The sequence below is a fragment of the Portunus trituberculatus genome, chromosome 50 (assembly GCF_017591435.1).
Source record: "Portunus trituberculatus isolate SZX2019 chromosome 50, ASM1759143v1, whole genome shotgun sequence".
NCBI classification, from domain to species: Eukaryota; Metazoa; Arthropoda; class Malacostraca; order Decapoda; family Portunidae; genus Portunus; species Portunus trituberculatus.
In genome coordinates this window covers 4,764,567-4,784,586 of record NC_059304.1, presented here as the reverse complement: position 1 = coordinate 4,784,586, position 20,020 = coordinate 4,764,567, and the positions used below count along the sequence as shown (strand labels likewise).

General features: G+C 38.8%; 2 long non-coding RNA genes across 2 annotated transcripts; both read right to left on the bottom strand.

Annotated features, from left to right (window-relative positions):
- Positions 1–2,357: 2,357 nt before the first annotated feature.
- Positions 2,358–4,441, bottom strand: LOC123499850. Its single transcript, XR_006673131.1, has 2 exons — positions 3,889–4,441; positions 2,358–2,390 (listed from the first exon to the last, which is right to left on the bottom strand). It is a non-coding gene; the product is annotated as an uncharacterized LOC123499850 (long non-coding RNA).
- Positions 4,442–6,420: 1,979 nt separating this feature from the next.
- Positions 6,421–7,786, bottom strand: LOC123499857. The gene is made up of 2 exons (XR_006673137.1): positions 7,497–7,786; positions 6,421–6,998 (listed from the first exon to the last, which is right to left on the bottom strand). It is a non-coding gene; the product is annotated as an uncharacterized LOC123499857 (long non-coding RNA).
- Positions 7,787–20,020: the final 12,234 nt, after the last annotated feature.

Below are 20,020 nucleotides of genomic sequence, written 5' to 3'. Positions count from 1 at the left end.
ACACACACACACACACACACACACACACACACACACACACACACACACACACACACCAATTTGGGAAGTAATTACAAGTTCACTAAATGAAGGGAAAGTTCCACTAGAATGGAAGAGAGCTAATGTAATACTGATATTTAAAAGAGGAAAGGCAACTTAACCACTAACCTACAGACCAGTGTCACTTAGAAGTGTTTTGGGAAGTTGTGTGAAATCATTATCAAAGAAAAATGGGTTAAACATCTGGAAGAAGAACAAGTCATATTGAAAAGACAATTTGGGTTCAGGACACGGAAGTCATGTGTATCAAACTTATTAAGCTTCTACTCGAGAGTTACAGAAGGACTGGAAAGCAGAGACATATAGTGGACACAGAATACCTGGACATAAAAAAGCCTTTTGATAAAGTCCCGCATGGAAGACTACTTTGGAAACTAGAGAACATAGAAGGACTGTGAGGAACCTTGCTCCAATGGACAAGAGATTATTTGAAGGATAGGGAAATGAGAACTGTGATCAGAGATACTTACTCATCTTGGGGTGCCACAAGGGTCAGTGTTAGCCATGGCCCATTATGTTTCAGATTTATGTAAACGACATTCACATTAGGGTAATCAGTTATATTAATATGTTTGGTGATGATGCAAAGCTGCTAAGAGTTATCAAAACCAGGGAGGACTGTTTGCTGTTACAGAAAGATATAAACAAGATCTATGAGTGGAGCAACAAGTGGAAATTGGAGTTTAGTGTCAACAAATGTCATGTAATTGAACTAGGAAAGAGTAAGAGAAGACCGGTATGGAACTATTTGATGGGAGAGGAAAAAATAATGAAGACTAAAGATTATACAGGAAAATCTGAACCCCTAAAAACACATAAGTAAGATATTTGGATTATCATATCAATACAACAAGGTAAATACTTCAAAGACAACCAATAGCTTACAATATCCTAAATATTTCAGGTCATAAATTCTATAACTTCTTTTAAAATAAATTTTTCAAATCTGGATCACAGCATGCCCTTAAATTCCTGAAATAGTACGAGAAAACAAGAAAAATATTAAAAAATCATTAAAAACATGACTGGAACTGCAGAAGAGAAGGAGGTAATAGTACTGGGGTTGTTGCACTAGGTTAGGCTAGGATGGGTGGGGAATTATTGAAAAAAGAGGAAAAAAATAAATATACATAAAAAAAAAAAAAAAAAAAAAAAAAAAAGCTGAAAAAAAATATGATGTCAGTTTGGTACAGAGTGTTTGGACCTGCCAGGGAGTGAGAGGGAGTGGTTATGGGGTGCTACATTAGGTTAGGTTGGTAAAAAGGCTGAGATTTTTCAAAAGTAAGAAAAAAAAAATAAATAAAGTCACACCACCTGCTAATGTTTGGAGAGAGAGAGAGAGAGAGAGAGAGAGAGAGAGAGAGAGAGAGAGAGAGAGAGAGAGAGAGAGAGAGAGAGAGAGAGAGAAAGAAAATATGGTAACAAATAAGGCCGCGTTTCCCAACCTTTTTACCCTTGCATAACCCTTCAAATACATGACACGTCTCAAGGAACCCCTACGCACAAACAAAATTATATACCATACATTTGTCATTTTATGTGACGTCAAATCAGGCGGGTGGAGGAGCTGCGAAGGGGAGGCCGGGAATTGAGGCGAGCGCACTGGACGGTTTCTTGGGGACAGTGCCCTGAAATCATGCACAAACCAAAATCATCCCCACACACTCCCAAGACACTCCACACACATGCACAGACCACTTAAAAACACCCAGCACACACCAAAATCATACCCTAACACTCACAAGGCACTCCACACACATGCACAGACCACTTAAAACACTCAGCACAAACCAAAATCATACCCACACACTCCAAACACCTGCACAGACCACTTAAAACACACAGCACACATCAAAATCATACCCACACACTCCATACACACACACACACACACACAGACCACTTAAAATACTCACCACACACCAAAATCATCCCCACACACGCACAGACCACTTAGAACCCTTAAAACTAACCTAAAACACACTCAATACACCATGCAACACCTCAAAATTCCCCTAACCGCACTCAGAACACACTCATTTATTCAAACACCCAACTACACCACACTCAAGATATGTAAAATATACCTAAAAACATCTAACACACACTGAAAACACACAAAATACACTCAAAACACCCTGCAACACTACCAAACACACTCAAAATACTTCAGATATAACCCAAAAACACCAAAAGGCCTTATAAAGAACGGTAACATTAAAAGGGACTTACCTAAATATTGTGGTTTGGCTCCTCCTCTTCTTCCACTTCCATTTTCCTTTCTTCTTCCTTTTTTCTTTCTTCTACTGCTCCCATCTACACGCCTGAGCCTAGAAACACATCAAAACACTTAGAAAACACGAGATATTAGGCAAAATATTGAGGAAGTGTAGGGAGAGCACCTATTGTGGCTTGTCTGCTCCTCCACTTATTCCTCCCTTTCTCCTTCCTTCCTCCTCATACTCTTTTATTTCTCCTTCCTTGTTCCTTCTGCTACTAATATCTACACACCTGAGCCAAGAAACACGGAAAACACGTAGAAATCACTAGATATAAGGCAAAATATCGACGAACTGGGCGGTAGGGAGGAGGGAGGACACCGGCCTGAGTCACCCCTTGGCTGTGACGTCATCAAGAGCGCGGGAACAGTGGTGACTTGGCTGAATTACGTAAATAATTCTAAAAATGACTTCAAGAAAAAACGAAGCCAAGGCCGAATGCTTACTCTTTTATGACTTGATAGATAATTTAATTAATATCCAAAACGTCAAAACATCTCCTGCTTAACTAGTTTTAAAAAAACTGTCTAAATTAAGTATATGAAATGTATATAAACATTTCCACTTATAACGCTGCCAAAACGTCCAGCCATTTCGACTTTATATTTCTTTCGAAAAATATTAGACAATGTAAACTCTCTTCTCAGGCATCCAACACTGACCTAGAACCAGAAGTGAACGAGTGAAAAGCATTTATGTAAAACAAAACCATTAAACTCTAAACTCATCAGAAACTCTTGTAAAGTCAACCTATTTTCACTTGGCGAATATTCTAACACATTCTACAGAGACTGAGCTTTCTTTTAAGGCATTCTACAACGAGTTTGACCGTCAAACAGAAACGTAAACAAATAAAATCTAAAAAATAAAACTTACGTTAAACGGGACAAAACACCACTTCAAAGTCCACATATTTCACTCAATGGATTGATTTCACGCTTAAAAAAGTACACACAATTTTTTGATACCATAAAGGCCCAGTTACACCTCAAAATTTAAAAAATGAAATTGAGAGATGGGAAATTTTGAAGGTTATGGCAGCTCATATTTAAGCTATAAAACACCACTAAACGCCACATATTTACCGAACACAGGCGCGGAACACACTTCAAACACAACGAAATATTTAGAGAAACCATAAAACACATCATGGAAGCGTAATATTATTTTTAGAGAATATATCAAAAAAAGTATTAGAACCCGCAGGTTGCCAAGGGGGACAGGGAGGAGCTCGGGGGCGGGACGGGGCCGGGCGGGAGGTAACATCCGGGAACACTGCAGCGCGGACTCCATAATCCTTATGTTGCATTTATTATCTCACCACAACATAATTAAGCCCCATCGGCAAAACTTGCCCAGGGAACATGCAACGGTACTGTAATGCCTGCATTCTGACACATGTTTGGCTTACGGTGAGTCAAAGAAGCAAATAATACCTGGTAATACTGACAACTGCTCGTTATACCCATCACCTTTTCAACATTTGGGCACTGTTTTCACTCTCATATGCAAAGAAAACCTACAAATAAGAGAGTGGCCTTAGAAATACCTGAAATAAATGATGGTGAGGCGTTGTGGAGAGTCGTGGTGAAGAGTTGCATTGGTCTCTTGTCTTGCCGCTGGTGCTGTCGGGAATGTCATCACTTCACTTTGTGTGTTTGGGTGTAAATGGGCATGTTGTGGATGTGTTGCGGGGTGTTTATGGGGTGTATAAGCAACACCACACGGCCATCACCACTGTTTGTTGTGCACTCGGCCCACCACAATTCTTTCCTTCCTTACACACTAATCCCTTATCAACACCACTGCCACACCTTACACACCTGTTCCTTGGTGCATTAATAACCTCCACCACCTCTGTCACGGCACTGTCACCTCTATACAGGCTGAAAATATAACGGCACTCCAGTTAGGTCAACCGTGTCTCTTGGCGGCAGGTACCGACGCCATCATCAACTGTGGCTCTCTCAAGGAATTCACTCTCTTCTCCTTGCCCGCTATAAATTCCAATACTATGTCCTTGTATGTGTTAAATTCTCAGTGTTGGAAAAGTATCACGGAATTATGTGTGAAATATTTAGTGTTATTATGGTTTTAGTTTATTTAAGGATACAAGTTGCCGTGGGAGCTTCAAAATGTCGACATTACTAAACTCAGCATTCACAACACAATAAATTCCAATACTATGTCCTTGCTTGTGTTAAATTCTCAGTATTTGAAAGTTATCTGGGAATTATGTGTGGAATACTCAATGTTTTTATGGTTTTAATCTATTTGAAGATACAAGCAGCCGTGGGAGGAGCTTTAAAATGTCGACATTACCAAAACTCAGCATTCACAACACACAATATATAAATCTAATTAAAGAATACACAAATAAAAAAAAAATAACAATCATTAAAAACAAACATGCTAAACAGTGAGAGATGAGTGACAAAATATCGACATTACAAATCACAACATTCAAAACAAATAAAAAGGAACACAAACAAATAATAACTAAAAAAAAAAAAAAAAAAAAAAATACAAAATGTGTGTAGTGTGTGTGTGATAGAGTGGTAGAGAGCAGTGTGGTGTATGGTGTGTGGTGACTGGTGTGTGTGGTGATAGAGTGGAAGAGAGCAGTTGGTGTATGGTGTGGTGACAGTGGTGTGTGTGGTGATAGAGTGAAAGAGAGCAAATTGTGGTGTATGGTGTGTGTGGTGAAAGAGTGGAAGAGAGCAGTTGGTGTATGGTGTGGTGACAGTGGTGTGTGTGGTGATAGAGTGAAAGAGAGCAAATTGTGGTGTATGGTGTGTGTGGTGAAAGAGGGAAAGAGAGCAGTGTGGTGTGTGATGACAGTGGTGTGTGTGGAGACAGAGAAAGAGAGCAAATTGTGGTGTATGGTGACAGCGGTGTGTGTGGTGACAGAGTGAAAGAGAGCAAATTGTGGTGTATGGTGACAGTGGTGCGTGTGGTGAGAGAGTGAAAGACACCAAATTGTGGTGTATGGTGTGTGGTATATGGTCCGCCACGCACACTCCCAGTGACAGAGTCCTCGCGCCTCTTAGACCTACAACTCTCTCTCTCTCTCTCTCTCTCTCTCTCTCTCTCTCTCTCTCTCTCTCTCATTTAAAGTGATAGGTAATTGCGGATTGAATATTTTTCTGACAATATTCTCCTTATATCTCATGATAGTCTTATAATCTTCTTTAAGAGTCTGTGTGACTTCGCCGAAGTCACGCACACACACACACACACACACACACACACACACACGGCCCGGTAGCTCAGTGGTTAGAGCGCTGGCTTCACAAGCCAGATGACCGGGGTTCGATTCCCCGGCCGGGTGGAGATATTTGGGTGTGTCTCCTTTCACGTGTAGCCCCTGTTCACCTAGCAGTGAGTAGGGTACGGGATGTAAATCGAGGAGTTGTGACCTTGTTGTCCCGGTGTGTGGTGTGTGCCTGGTCTCAGACCTATCCCAAGATCGGAAACAATGAGCTCTGAGCTCGTTCCGTAGGGTAACGTCTGGCTGTCTCGTCAGAGACTGCAGCAGATCAAACAGTGAATTACACACACACACACACACACACACACACTATAAAGAAACCAAAATAAAAGTAAGAAAAACGTGTTATTTTGTAGTTTTCAGCTTTTTTTGCACCAAAACACAGAAATGCAGGCAAAACGCATGATTACACACTGTTTGTTTAAGGAACTCAAATGTCAAAAATTGGTTATTTTGGTGTTTTCCAGCATTTTATGCACCAAAACTCAAAATGCAGGCAAAACACTATATTTGTAAAAAAAAAAAAACTCTTATTTGTGTTTTAAGGTGTTTTATGAAAAAATTATGAGTTTTTTTTCATAAAACTTAAAATCACATAATGCGACCTTTTACCAAATATAGTGGTTTGTTTGCCTTTCTGAGTTTTGGTGCATAAAATGCTGGAAAACATTAAAATAACCAAATTTTGACATATTTCAGTTCCTTAAACAAATAGTCTGTATTCATGCGTTTTGTATGCATTTCTGTATTTTGGTGGAAAAAAGCTGAAAACTACTTTTACTTTGGTTTCTCTATATAGACTTGTTTTTCTTTTTATGAATTTTATCGTTTTGAAGCACAACAATGTAAAATGACTTGATTAGCAGTCCTTCTTACCTTGAAACAGAATTCCGGTGTCCGATTAGATCTTTAATAACTAACTTGGCTAGACTGAACCTTACAGTATGTATATTCTCTCGGGAGTGCTAAAGTATATTCCCTCGTGAGCGCCTAAGACTGAACTTTATGTATTATTCCCTCGGCAGTCGTGTAAATACCAGAGTGAACCAGTCACCGGTCACCACAGGCTCCACGTCATGTGCCTCAGTCTGCAGCCTGCACCCACACCCTCGCTCAACCATCCACACGCCATACACAGTTACACACACTCGCATACACCGGAAACTTATACACAAGGAAATCAGCCATATTTTTATTTTTCTTAAATATGCTTTACAGTAACAAAACCATTCCATAGCATAAGTACAGTACAATATTCATACATCTTGGCTAGCCTCACATAGCCTACACATGCTGAGCTGCCTCCCCCGCTCGGCTCCTCATGCCAGCTTGCTCGCTGGCTTGCTCATCCACACCACACCCGAACATTCACAACCTTGTTCATGTTACTGTATTAAAACAAAGGAATATGAGATTCAGAACACTAGTGAGAAATGTCAATAGAAACAAGATAGATGCAAGTAAAGAGAATATAGAAGGTATAGAGAGAAAATATATACACTAAATAAGAATCGAGATGATAGAAATATGAAAGAGAGAGAGAGAGAGAGAGAGAGAGAGAGAGAGAGAGAGAGAGAGAGAGAGAGAGAGAGAGAGAGAGAGAGCTGCAAGAAAGAGATTACTTTGAGCTGCACAGAAAAAAAAAAGATTAGTTTGACCTGAAAGAGAAAAGAGAAAGATTACAGTTTGTCCTACTTAAAAAAAAAAAAAAAAAGTTTGGTCTTTTAGAGAACAATATAAATGGTTAGTTTGACCTGCATGGGATAGTTTGACCTATAAGAAATAGGTATTGATTAGACCTGTAAAAAATTAAACAATAATCTTACCTACACACACACACACACACACACACACACACAAAAGTCAAGATAGAACCATTTCTTCACCTTTTCCATCTTCATTGCGAGGTTTGCATACTTCCATCCATACTATATGATAGCATGTGCACGCCCGCCACAGCCAGCCTGCCAGCCTGCCACGCCGCCACCACCACCACCAGCACGAGGCTCCTGGATCGCCGCCAAGGTGCGCTAACCAGGGCATTACTGGGGAAGACTAGATAATTAACATGTACCTGGAAGAGAAGGTTAGTTTGTACCTGGAAGAGAATGGTTAGCCGCGCCGCCTATCGCCCGATGCCTAACACCTAACGCCTAGCAAACCGTAATTTGTACTTTACTTTATTTCGAAGGGTTGCTCCAGCGGTGTCAGTCCCACGGTGTGACCTGTGATACGGGTACTCACCTGTAAAGAGGAGAAGGAGGGAGTTAGTGTGGTGTGGTTATCAAAGCTAGTATTTCATTATTAACGGAGATCAGTATAGGAGTCACGTGGTTCAGGTTAATGCTTAGTAGCGACTTAGTACTTTATTGCAGTTATTATATTGAAGCTTAAATAACAACCTCAACTTACCAAATCCAACGCGAGGAAGACGCATTCAATAAGATAAACTAACGCACACTATTATCTCTACACTAACCGCGACGCCACGCACGCAAACACAAGGAACCGCACTCGCCCGCCGCCATAAGACTAAAGGCCGAGGATTTCTTCAGCTGGTGTGGGATCACCTCGGCTGTCTTCGAATGTGCTGCCCTTCCTTTGGCTGACACACTCCCACCTCACGCCCTCACATCCACACCACACTATAAGATCACACTAACTTTGTGCTCACTGAGACACATTTCAGCGCTAAGAAAGAGATGAGATTGGTGGGAGATTAATTATATACCGCACTCGATTTGTTTTCTTGCCATACTTTCGCACAGGGACATGGAACAAGAGGCTGCTAACTGCTTGTTATCCTCACGCCACACACTCCCCCTATCCCCTCCTGCCTGCCTTCTTTTGACTGGAGGTGCTCCACATTGTGGCGCCTCTCCAAAAGAATGTACGTATATTTATTTATTGACAGTCAGGCTGCACTGTATGCCCTTCAATCCACCTCCCCATGGACTGTGATCTAGTTAATAAGTGTCTAGATCTCATCCACACCCTAGAAGGTGCTGGTGCCACGGTCCATTTCATCTGGATACCCTCATGTGGGTGGGTATCCCGCTAAATGAAAAAGCAGACCACCTTGCTCAGTGTGCCCTACAAGATGATACAGTGGACCCTGGCACTGAGTACACTCTGGGTTATGTTAAAAGTAGCATTAAGGACTTTGTACATAGTAGCATTAGTGATCAGTTGGAGCTTTGTTGCCATAGGGGCAGTAGCAGTCTAGTCTTCACTATGCACGCGTCTCCCAGAACTGTGCCTACACACACCTACGGGAGACACACTGCATCACATGACAGGGTGGCAATGAGGTTCAGATTAGGCTACAAATACTTTTGGGAAGTCAGTGCTTCTCCTGGTGTGTGCTGTGTGGTGCACCAAAGGGGCACACTGTATGTCACTATATCATGGAATGTCCTCTCATTGTTAAATTTAGGCCACAAGGTCAGCATGACTTGTACAGCCTCATTGACCATCCTAGACTCAACCACTCTCAGGGATATACTCAGTTTGCCCAGACTGTAGGATGTTTATGCAATAAGGTGTGCAATATCTGTATTTATTTAATGAAATACTTGTATTCTTGTTATGTATACTGTCTAGTGTTATTTTTTTGATACTTTAACCTTAAGTCTTTGCCCATGGGTGGCAAGGTCCATCCTCCTCCTTTTTTTGTAATTATTTATTAATTCAATAATAAATGTATCAATCAATCAATCAACAATAACTAGGAGAGGAGAGCTTGAAGATCTTTTTATGCATAAATGATCTAACTTCCCAAGGGTGCAGGCTGTACATGTTTACTGTGATGGTTCAGTGGATGGCAGCAAATCTGGATGTGGCCTGTTCATCCGCAACTACACCTCTTCCTCTGAATACACTGACACTGAGGTGTCCAAGAGGCTTCCTGACAACCTGTCCTCTACAAGGGCAGAACTATATGCCATGCTAGGTTTACAAATTGTCCTTCATTTGGGGAAAGATGTTTACTTTTTTGTTGATAGTCAGGGTGCCTTATATTCATTGTTGTCTCCTTCCCCTGCTGATTGTGATCTCATCAACAAGTGTCTTGGTGTCATTGATCTCTTGGAGAGAGATAATCTCAGAGTATGTTTCACCTGGGTGCCTTCTCATGTTGGCATTTCCCATAATGAAAAAGCTGATGTTCTTCCCCGTCACTCCCTTACTGAGGACATTGCTGACTGTCCTGTTGAACACACTTATAATAACATCAAGGGTCAGTTTAAACGTCATGTTTGCAGCACCATTGCTCATAACCTTGACACTTGTTATGGGAAAGGCAGTCCCAGTTCAGTCCATTATGTACATGTCACCTATGGCAGGAAGAGTGCAGCCCATGACCTTGTTGCTATGCGTCTCAGGCTGGGTTACAGGTACTATTGGGAGGTCAGTGGGGCTGCTGCCGTGCCCTGTAAGCTGTGTCACAGTCTTGCAGGGCACACACTTGCCCACTATGTCATGGAGTGTCCTTTGCTGGTGCATTTCCGCCCACAGGGGAACTGGGATCTGCCACCAATGATAAAGTGGTTTTTCAACAATGACATAATTAATCCCTGCCATCCTCAAGGATTTCCCACTTTTTGCTCCACCTTTGTAAATAATGTAAATATACTTAAGGTTATTTATTTTTACTGCAATACATTAGTTTTCTATGAACATTTGTTTGGGGATGGGTTGCAAGCTCCTCCCATCTCCTTTGTTGTACTTTTTCAACAATAAACTTATCAAATCAAATCAAACCTTAAGTCTATGCCCATGGGGGGCAGGGTGGCAAGGTCCATCCTCCTCCTTTTTTGTAATTATTTATTAATTCAACAATAAATGTATCAATCAATCAATCAACGAGTATCGATAACTAGGAGAGGAGAGCTCGCTAGTGTTCAAGAATAATTAATAAGTAAGGCGTGCGCCTTTTGCGCCTTTGGTTGCCTGTTACCTTATTTCACACCAACGCCACCCATAACCGTAAGCAAACGACTCTCAAACCGCGTGCTTTCAAACTCGTCTCAGTGCTACCAATGCCTGGTTGTGGTATTTCATATCGTATTTAGGGTTATCTGATTACTCATTGATGACACGCACACCACATGTATTGACTTCCAACTCTGCTTAATTAGGTACCGCTACTCCTATCAACTCTTCTTTCTGCTATTTGAGGTCACTGTAGGCATGTATATACTAGATATTTAACAAATACTATGACAAAAAATAACCACCAACACTAGGAGGGAATAATAAATTCTTAGCTGCATATATTAGTATATGAGATCCTATTCTCACTATATAAAGAATCGCTCATTGTTCCAAGTCAAGAAAATGTTCACTTCATACAAAGGCTTATAACATCAGTAAAAATGTCAAAATATCTAATATACACATGCCCAAAGGTACACACACAGTATGTGTGTATGTACCTTTTTGTAGTGTGTTGAGTCAACACTTATAATAGAGGTAGCAGAAAAAAAACAATGGTTTATTTGTGTTTTTATTTCATATTTAGTATCTAAATATGATATTTTAACAATAATGAATACTTCAATGCATTAATCATGTTATGTCTCATCATAATTGTTGTTATCATTGTTCTAAAAATGTTGAAGACAAAACTATAAGTCAGGGTACTCTAGTCTCTCAATCCTAATGATGATCAAAACTGTAAGGGAAACTGTGTCTTACATGATAAAGGTGTTAACCTAAGGCAACACACAAACAAACAAAGGGCTCTCACAAAATAATAACAAGGTGGGAGGCCCAATTTAGTTTGAAATGTGTCTTAACCCTTAATTCTCTTCCAAAGGGATTACTTTGAAAAAACTTAAAAAGTTAAGCAGCAAAATATTGACATTTGAGTAATTATCAGGATAATGGTGTAGGAGGGCTTAGTTTCACAGAACACAAAATACTTGACTCACTAATGATTATAATGGAACACAGCATGTTGAGTGAATTTCAGTTTTTTGAAGCATACACAATAAATGTAACAAGAAAAAGAAGTAAGGTATATATAGAGAAAAGTAAATTGGTGTACATGCAGACAAAAGCTACATAGTTGATCACATCAACTATGCAAGATGCCACAACAGAGCATACACCATTATCACAGACCTCAGACATTATTAGCATTATATATCAGCATTGAAACTAACACAATAAGCATATCACCATTCAAAGTTACAAAATAAAAGATGCATGTTTAAGCACCTAGAAGCAGGTAGTGGTTTTGTGGGAATACCCACATGTTTGTAAGCCCTAGCTACAGCCAAAATATCACTAAAGAGTATGAAAAGCAGAGACGTCACACAAGCAAGTCAAATATACATTAAGCATTTTAACACATAGCTAGGTATCCTACATCAATGCAAACAAACATGTTTCAATTCAGAAAAAAAAAAATCATACCATTGTCTTTCCATTCATGAAAACCAGTTAGACTGGCAATAAAGTATATTTCGTCAAGGATATGAATATAATCAGTAAGGCAAAGCAAAAACAATGTAAAGCAAAGCAATACAAACTACACACAAGTGTAATAGGAAAACCCAAAGGTAATAACATTCACTTCTCATGCACAAAACTGTACAACACAATAAGCACACTTTAGTATTGGTTAAACCTAAATCAAGCAAACATGACCATAGATACAACATACGACTAATTGGTAGGTTGAAAAAAAGTATTTGTACACTAACAAACGAGGACTTAACAATAAACATGCTATACAGAAAATAGATTACATACCTTTTCCTTCACAGGCCATATTGAAGCTGAAATACTTTATATCAATCAAAATACAATATCATAACAATATACACTAAGTCCTCGTCATGCGGTACATATGCATTCCTGAAAACCTCACCGTAAATCAAAATTACCGTATACCGAACCCATTACAACATGTAATAGTAAGGAATGCGTTCCAGCACGTCAAAAGTCACCCATACAGAAATAAAAGCTACACGAGTTTCTATGCAGATGACACACAACTTTTGAAGAAAGTTGGGTCTATAGCAGGACTTAGATAGACTATGGTAATGGAGGAAAAGATGGGAGATGGAATTCAACATTAAGAAATGTAGCATAATGGAATTTAGGAAGAGCAAAAATAGGATAACAAGACAATACCAACTTGGAGAAGAGAAGATTAAGAAGGTGGAAAGTGAAAAGGACCTGCGAGTTCTCATAACAAAGGAAATGTCCCCCAATAAACATATCAATAAAATTGTTGGTGAGACCTACAACTTACTGAGAAATATTAGAATTGCATTCACATATATTGATGAAGATATGGTGAAAAAAGTTATTGGCATCCTTGATCAGACCACGACTGGAGTATGCAGCAATACTGTGGTCACCTCACACCAGGAAGAATATCACGAAAATTGAAAGGCTACAAAGAGCGGCCACCAAACTGGCCGCAACCTTGTCAGCTCTTACGTATGAAAAGAGACTGGACTGACCAACACTGGAGCAGAGAAGAAAAAGAGGCAACCTGTTGACCATCTACAGAATAATGAATAATATGGAGCTTCCTGATAGGATGGACCTGCTGAAATGGGACACAAGGGACACAAGAGGACATGGACTAAAACTCACAAAAGACAACTACAGCTTCCCCCATAGAGTGATAGATATATGGAACAGACTGGACAGAGAGGTGGTGTGTGGAAAGTCCACCACCACCACCACTTGAACACAAAATTAGACACTGTGAGATACAGAGACGGGACAACACCACCATAGGCTCCCCTCCCGTAAAATACAACTAGGTAAATACACACACACACACCAATTTGGGAAATAATTACAAGTTCACTAAATGAAGTGAAAGTTCCACTCGAATGGAAGATAGCCAAGGTAATACCAATATCTAAAGGAAGAAAGGCAACTGAACCACTAAACTACAGACCAGCGTCACTTACAAGCATTTTGGGGAAGTTGTGTCAAATTATTGTCAAAGAAAAATGGGTTAAAAATCTGGAAGAAGAAAAAGTCATATAGAACAGACAATTTGGGTTCAGGACAGGACGGTCATGTGCATCAAACTTATTAAGCTTCTACTCAAGCGTTATAGAAGGACTGGAAAGCAGAGACAGATGGTGGACACAGTATACCTGGACATAAAAAAGGCTTTTGATAAAGTCCCTCATGAAAGATTACTTTAGAAACTAGAGAACAAGGAGGATTGCAAGGAACCTTATCAGAATGAATAAGGGATTATTTGAAGGACAGGGAAATGAGAACTGTGATCAGAAATACATACTCAACTTGGGGTAAAGTAACTAGCGGAGTGCTACAAGGGTCAGTGTTAGCCCCCATTATGTTCCAGATTTATTTAAACGACATTCACAATGGGGTAAACAGTTATATTAATCTATCTGCTGATGATGCAAAGGTGCTAAGAGTTATCAAAACCAGGGAGGACGTTTTGCTGTTAAAGGAAGATATAAACAAAATCTATGAATGGAGCAGGAAGTGGAAATTGGAGTTTAATGCCAAGAAATGTCAAGTAATGGAACTAAGAAAGAGTAAGAGAAGACCAGTATGGAACTACCTGATGGATAAGGAACAAATAATGAAGACTAAAGAGGAAAAAGATCTGGGAGTGATTATACAGGAAAATTTGAACCCCAAAACACATAAGCAAGATATTTGGATTATCATGTAAAATGTTGACATTTCAATTCATGGACAAAGATATGATGAAAAAATCATCACAAGCATGATACGCCCAAGGCTGGAATATGCAGCTGTGGTGTGGTCTCCACGAGTTCTGAAAAGGATATGAGAAGATTAGAACAGATACAGAAGATTGCTAAAAAAATGGTGCCAGAACTAAAGGACCTAATATACAAAGAATGGCTGAAGGAAATGTGACTGCCAACCTTACAAGATAGAAGAGAATGAGGGGACCTAATAACAATGTACAAGATAGTCAATGGCATTGAACAAAATAGACAAGGAAGACCTGGTGCTGGTGACAGAAGATGGAAGGACAAGAGGACATGTAAAGAAGATCAGGATGACGCAGTGTGTGAAGGATACTGGAAAATAATTTTCCTCATAGAAAAAATATCCTTAAAAATATTAAACAATCTGGCTGGGGCAACAATATCTATTACTGTAATGATGACATTATTATAACTATATATAATATCCTAGTATTAGATTCATATATTACACAAAAGATAATTAAGATTCGTTTATTACTTAAGACAATAAAAAGAATGGATGACTATTCATAGGAGATGTACAATTTGATCATGTATACAGACATACAGACATTCAATTTTACATATAAATACAATATATGAGCATATAAATACAATATATACACATGTTAAGATATATATACTAACTAATAATTTCTAAATTTTATCTCTTGTATTTTTGTTGGGTTTAGATTGCTGATTGATATTAATGAAAATGGGAAGGTGGTCAGATATACAGCAGTGAAGGATCCCTGAGAATGAGTGAGGTGTGAAATTTGACCAGATTTGATCTAGTAGCGAGGGCTGACCTAGAGCAGGAGTATCCGGAAATCGTGTAGGTCTGGATATGTGGGGGAAATAATTTAGTGTTTGCATGGTATTAAGGAAAAAGTTTGTAGGAATGTGGGTAGAATGCTCCAATAAATTTATGTTAAAGTCTCCTATAATTAATGATTTGTTACGTCTGAAGATGTCATTATTCAGCATATCATTCATATCAGATGTAAATTCATTGACACCTACATGTTTGCTCTTAGGTCTGTAAAGAACAGTAATTATATAATTTGAATCTCCTAATGTAAGTTTAAGAGTACACATTTCAATGTTTACATTAATGAAGCAAAATGGGTTTAACAATTCTGTTTGTAACATATTGTTAGCAAAAATAGATATCCTTCATGTTCTCTTTCAGTTCTTATTAAGTGATATGAATCATAACCATCCAAAAAATAAAGATGTTTAGTGTGTTCTTGTAGCCATGTCTCAGTAACAGCAATTATATCAGGTGGTTTTGGTAAACAATTAAGGAAAGATTTTAGTACATCAAAGTGTTTGTGAAGTGATCTAATGTTGATATGTATAATGTTAAGGTAATTGTTACATAATGATTTAGTTGATGATATATAATCCTCAAAATTGAAATATTAGGATAAAGAATTAGGATCTCGTTGACCTGAAATTTTTTCTATAACACTAAATTCTAAGTTTAAAGAGAACACTTCATTATCATCATACAAAGAATAAAATAAATTTTCCATATGTTGCAAACAATGTGATATAAATCAGTAATTAAGTACACTAATCAATAACTAAACAAAAGCAAATTAAAACCAAATAGGTCTCTCCAGGTATGCAAATATAGAGAAGAAATACAGTATAGTACTAGTATTTATCATTGTGATGGTAATAGTAGTAGTAGTAGTAGTAGTAGTAGTAGTAGTAGTAGTAGTAGTGGTGGTGGTGGTGGTGGTGGTGGTGGTGGTGGTGGTGGTGGTGGTGGTGGTGGTGGTGGTGGTGGTGGTGGTGGTGGTAGTAGTAGTAGTAGTAGTAGTAGTAGTAGTAGTAGTAGTAGTAGTAGTAGTAGTAGTAGTAGTAGTAGTAGTAGTAGTAGTAGTAGTAGTAGTAGTAGTAGTAGTAGTAGTAGTAATAGTAGTGTGTCACAGTGATGTCTTTAGTATTGACATTAGTTATTTTAGGGACAGTATAGTAAATAGTGGAAATAAATGGTAGAACAACAAAACTGTTACACTTCATAGGAAGTAATCATATTAAATTGGAAGTAATAGCAATAGTAGTATATGCAATAATGTATGTAATAATGGTAGCAATAATAATATTTGTGACACTGAAACTAATATAAATAATATTAACTATTAGTTAAAGAAAACAGCATAGAACACTGGCAGTGGTAGTAGTAGCAATAGTAGTGCATGTAATCATATATGTAATAATGGTAGCAATAACAACATTTGTTACACAAACTAATAGAAGGAGCTGTAACAAAAACTAATAAATAATATTAGTTAAGCAAAACAGCAAAGGACACTGGTAGTGGTAGTAGTAGCAATAGTAGTACATGTAATTATATATGTAATAATGATAGGCAATAATAATATTTGTTACACTGAATCCATTACAAGGAGCTGTAACAAATAGAAAAATACTATTAGTAAAATAAAACAACATAGGACACTGATGCAAATTATAGTTGTGAATTTAGGGTAGCTACAGTTGCAAGGTTTACACCTGTGGGTACCGAGATGTTTTTAGTAGTGGATAACTATCAAGAAAATGTGTAAGACCTACATCATTTGTGATTATGTGTTTCCGTTGAGAGTGCTTTAATTTCACAACAATTTTCCCATCATTTGTATAACATTGTTGAAATTTATCTCTGTGTTGTTTCCTTATATCCCATATTATCTTGAATAATGATCGGCGTTTTGTGGTTAAGCTTTCATTAATATATAGCTCAGGCTTAACTGTTATACATGCATTCATAATAGTGTATTTTGTTTGTCTGCTCTGGAGTTTGACAATGATTGGCCTGGAATCATTCTGTGATTTCTTTGCGCCTAGTCTATGGGCAACATTAATGTCAGTGTTATTTATATTTATGCAAAGTTTATCTCTGATGGATCACATCTACACAATTTTCATTTTGCTGTTCCTTCGGTAGATCAGGACCACTAATAATGACAGTGTCCCTTCTCTCATATTGATTAACTTCATCCACTTGATTCTCAAGTTCTGTTACCCTATTTTCAAGTTGTTTAACATGACTTTCAAGTTGGGAAATTTTTTCATCTTTCTGATTATTTATTAGCTGCATTTGCCTTGATAATAGTATTGACAATAATTTTACCTTCCTCTGAGATGGTTTCAGTTTCATCAGTGATTAGGTCCAAGATGTCAGAAGGTGTAGCACTGGTGTGGAAGGGGGTTTTCTGAGGTATTGGTAGATTTTGTGTTGTAGTTTGCGCAGCGGTCATTGGTGTGTCCTGCTCCTCTGCCTGGTCAAGTACAGGTGTAGAGGACTTCTCTTGTTGAGCACTCCGTCCAGTTGCCTGGCTCTGCTGTGTCCTTGTCCTAGTCATCTTGAAATCTTGTGCTGTAGGATATCAATACACAGCAGAAAAATGCCACAACACTGTCTATATCAACTAAAACTTGTGGGAGTGTGATGCAACGGACAGTTGTTATTGCGATGACGTCAGTGTAGGGCTAGTCGAGGTACAGTTTACCACATATTTTCAGTTGTTTTCCTCCATTTACTGGCTTTTTATACTGTCATGGCTATAGCATCAGAGTTGGTGCATACCTGGAGCAGCCAGTATGAAAAACTGGCTGGTAAAAAAATGTACAGGTGGTATGGCAAGCAGTCGATCAGGAGCCAAGCGCAGGTACGTGTTGTCACCACGAAAGAGAGAGAGAGAGAGAGAGAGAGAGAGAGAGAGAGAGAGAGAGAGAGAGAGAGAGAGAGAGAGAGAGAGAGAGAGAGAGAGAGAGAGAGAGAGAGAGAGTCTTGGGTGGCAGGTTAGCTTAAAATACATTAGCATCATAACACACGCTGAACCACACCCAAAATTGCACCCAAACACTTATAATATCCAAAAACACATTCAAATGTATCAAAAACACATGAAACACACTCAAAACACACCCAAACACACTCAAACACACCCAAACACACTGAAACACACCCAAACATGCCAAAACACATCTAAACACACTCAAAACACATCCAAAACACACCTCAAATGCACCCAAGAACCCCAAAACATACCAAACACACTCTAAACACCTCAAAACACACCCAAACAGACCCAAAACACACCCAAACGCATCCAAACACACTCACACGCACCTCTTCCTTATGTGTGAGTCTGTAATACAGTTTGTCCTTGATCTGGGAGAAGGTGGTGATGGCGGTGGACAAAACAGGTGTGGTGTTTTTCAAGGCTGTTTTAATCTCTGTCCTTCACTTCAAATAAATCGGCGTGTCGTTTTCTGCGGACCTGCAAATGTTTGGTTAGGTTAGTTAAAAATAAATCAATAAATAAATAAAATTATAAGGTTAGGTTAGACTGAGAGAGAAATATGACATTCAAACAACAAGATCGCATAGTAAAAAGCTGAGGAAGGGAAGATGCCTGAGAGATGTTAAAAAATTGAGTTTCCCGCAAAGATGTGTTGAGACGTGGAACAGTTTGGGTGAAGAAGTGGTGTCAGCAATGAGTGTGCATAGTTTTAAAGAAAAATTGGATAAGTGTAGATATGGAGACAGGGCCACACCAGCATAAAGCCCAGGTCCTGTAAAACTACAACTAACTACACAAACACATAAACACACACACACACACACACACACACACACACACACACACACACACACACACACACACACACACACACACACACACACACACACACAAATAATTACAAGTTCACACACACACACACACACACACACACACACACACACACACACACACACACACACACACACACACAAACACACCAATTTGGGAAATAATTACAAGTTCACACACACACACACACACACACACACACACACACACACACACACACACACACACACACACACACACACACCAATTTGGGAAGTAATTACAAGTTCACTAAATGAAGGGAAAGTTCCACTAGAATGGAAGAGAGCTAATGTAATACTGATATTTAAAAGAGGAAAGGCAACTTAACCACTAACCTACAGACCAGTGTCACTTAGAAGTGTTTTGGGGAAGTTGTGTGAAATCATTATCAAAGAAAAATGGGTTAAACATCTGGAAGAAGAACAAGTCATATTGAAAAGACAATTTGGGTTCAGGACACGGAAGTCATGTGTATCAAACTTATTAAGCTTCTACTCGAGAGTTACAGAAGGACTGGAAAGCAGAGACATATAGTGGACACAGAATACCTGGACATAAAAAAGCCTTTTGATAAAGTCCCGCATGGAAGACTACTTTGGAAACTAGAGAACATAGAAGGACTGTGAGGAACCTTGCTCCAATGGACAAGAGATTATTTGAAGGATAGGGAAATGAGAACTGTGATCAGAGATACTTACTCATCTTGGGGTGCCACAAGGGTCAGTGTTAGCCATGGCCCATTATGTTTCAGATTTATGTAAACGACATTCACATTAGGGTAATCAGTTATATTAATATGTTTGGTGATGATGCAAAGCTGCTAAGAGTTATCAAAACCAGGGAGGACTGTTTGTTGTTACAGAAAGATATAAACAAGATCTATGAGTGGAGCAACAAGTGGAAATTGGAGTTTAGTGTCAACAAATGTCATGTAATTGAACTAGGAAAGAGTAAGAGAAGACCGGTATGGAACTATTTGATGGGAGAGGAAAAAATAATGAAGACTAA